The sequence below is a fragment of the Camelina sativa genome, chromosome 4, assembly GCF_000633955.1.
Source record: "Camelina sativa cultivar DH55 chromosome 4, Cs, whole genome shotgun sequence".
NCBI classification, from domain to species: domain Eukaryota; kingdom Viridiplantae; phylum Streptophyta; class Magnoliopsida; order Brassicales; family Brassicaceae; genus Camelina; species Camelina sativa.
Genome location: NC_025688.1, coordinates 488,102 through 491,259, shown reverse-complemented (window position 1 = coordinate 491,259; position 3,158 = coordinate 488,102).

Genomic DNA, 3,158 nt, shown 5'->3' with positions numbered 1-3,158 from the left:
TATCTTTCGCTCTTGATCTAATATAATTTTTTTTTTGTCTCTCTCTCTATCTCAGATCTGTCGACATAGAAGGTAGAAAAAAATGATTTGACGTGAGGAAAATGTATTTTGCTTTTATACAATCCAACGGAAGGAACGAGATTGAAAACCAAAGGAACATAAACTATTGGCAAGGTATGATTCTTCACTATCAAAGCTGAAATCCATAAGTTTTGTCTACTAACTGTTTGTAAAAATGGGTGACACAAAATTTTGTTTAATACAGCAGCACAAGAACATATTACGGCTCTTACATAACTCTCTTTCACTAAAATTTATTAGAACTCTACTGTCTTTTGCTGTATAACAACAAGGATTGATTCCTTTCACCTTTTTCTTTCAAGTCTTTTAATAAATTATTCTTTGCAAAGTTCTCATTAAACAATCATTTTTCGTGTGTGCAGATTGTATCAAATTCAAGAGTAAAAAAAGCATGCCTCATTTTCTAAGGTTTGTTTAATTTTATCAATAAATTGGAATAGTTTTCATTTCACTTGCATGATATTGATATATAGCTATATCCATAATCCATGTCTGTTAAGTATCAATCTTTGCTTAGATTAATTCACGGCTGACTAATGATTCTTATACTAGCTTATGATCGATATATATATATATATATATATATATATATATGTTTATTAACTCATTTAGCAAATCGAGATATAATTAGTTCTCTAATGTCTCATAACCACTTCACCTCTGAATTTAAATTAAAAAAAAAAACAAGTTTTGAGAAAATAACCCAGTGTAATCTCAAGTTTATTTAAGAAAATTAGAAGTTTTTATGTTATCAGAAAACTGGAATTTTAGATCATAGTTTTGTTTTAATTAAGTGGAATTTTACATAGCTCATCATTAACAGAAAACATTTTATTCATTCATATAAAATCAATCTTCATTACAAGAAAACAGTCGATTTGCGACGGAAATCTGCGATGGTATTACGTTCTCGCAAATTTGCGACGGTTGCGAGTAATTTGCTAGAAACACGAGGGTACTTGCAATTCCCTCGCAAAATTTGCGACGGCAAAATCCCTCGCAAATTTGCGAGGGAGTTAATACAGTTTTACGAGTCCGCGAATCTTTCTCGCAAAAACCTCGCAACTCCCTCGCAAATTACGACGGATGAGCGATGACGTATTCCGTAGCAAATTTGCGAGGGAGTTGCAAGAGACGATGATGTCGGCAGCCACGTTTTCCCCGAGTGTAACTGTTTTGTCGGCAAAACAGTAAAACCCTCGCAAATCCCTTGCAAAAAAATAAAATTTTTAAATATCCCTCGCAAATCCCTTGCAAATTTCCCTAGCAAATCCATAGCAGTTATTTTTAGTAAGCCTATAAATAGCAAGTTCATGATCCATGGAAACCACAACACAAAACACTTGCAACAAAAACACTTTTACTACAAAAAAAAATCTTGTGAAAGAAAAAAAGGCTGAAAAAAGGCCTAAAAACTTTTAAATTCTATAATAATGTTTGGAGGCGGGCAGCATGAGATATACACAATGCGACAATGGATGTACAATCACAGAGATCCAGAGACCAATGATGTGATGAGAGAGTTTTGTGATGGGTTGCGCGCTTTCATGTACCGGGCGACAAACCAAGACTTTGCTTGTGAAAACGGTACAATATTTTGTCAATGTCCTAAGTGTTGCAACGATAAATATTTGGAATTTAATCTAGTGAAGAAGCATCTTTATAATAGAGGATTTATGCCAAATTACTATGTATGGTTTCATCATGGAGAGGGTTGTAGCAGTAATGTTGGAAGTAGTAGTATGAATTATGCTGTTGATGAACCTAGTAATTATGGGCATCAAGAATCTGATCAATTTGGTTTTTATGGGTATAATGAGGAAAATAGATTTCATGATATGGTTAATGACGCATTTCATGAAACTACTGCTGCATTTCCTGAGAATAATACGAAAGAACCCAACGTAGATGCACAACGTTTTTATGCTATGTTAGATGCTGCAAATCAACCTATCTACGATGGATGTAGAGAAGAGAATTCTAAGTTATCATTGGCATCTAGGATGATGACAGTTAAAGCTGATAATAACTTAAGTGAGAATTGCATGGATTCTTGGGTTGAAGTCATTAAAGAGTATTTGCCAGCTGATAATGTATCGGCTGAGAAATACTATGAAATACAGAAGTTGGTTGCGGGTCTTGGATTACCATCTGAAATGATTGATGTGTGCGTTGACTATTACATGATTTTTTGGAAAGATGATGCTAAGTTGCAGGAATATCGGTTTTGCGGGAAGCCGAGATATCAGCCTACTCAAGGAAGGACGCGAGTGCCATATAAACGTATGTGGTATTTTCCTGTTGCTGATAGATTGAAACACCTATACCAATCAAAACGGACTGCAGCGGCAATGAGATGACATGCAGAACATTCTACTGAAGAAGGAGAAATTACACACCCATCTGATGCAAAAGCGTGGAAACATTTTCATTCGGTATATCCTGACTTTGCTCAAGAGTGTAGGAATGTTTATCTTGGGTTGTGTACAAATGGTTTCAGTCCATTTGGTATGTCAGGGAGGCAGTATTCTTTATGGCCTGTTATATTGACGCCATACAATCTTCCTCCATATATGTGTATGCAAAGCGAATATCTGTTCTTGAGTATTTTGGTACAAGGTCCAAAGCATCCGAAGCGAGCTCTAGATATCTTCTTGCAACCTCTGATTCATGAGCTGAAGCATCTGTGGTATGAAGGTGTTCAGACGTTCGATTCGTCGCGAAAACATAATTTCAATATGCGGGCAGCGCTAATATGGGCGATTAGTGACTTCCCTGCGTACGGAATGTTATTTGGGTGGACAACACACGAAAGATTATCATGTCCTTATTGTATGGATCGTACCGATGCATTTTAGTTAAAGTATGAGCGAAAACCTTGTTGGTTTGATTGTCATCGTCGGTTTCTTCCCTTGCATCATCCGTACCGGAAGAACAAGAAGTTGTTTAGAAAGAATAAAGATGTGCGTATTCCTCCACCAACTTATGTCTCTGGAAATGATTTGTTTGAGCAGATTGATTACTATGGCACTCAAGAAACATGTAAACGTGGGGGTAACTATCACACACCAGCAAAC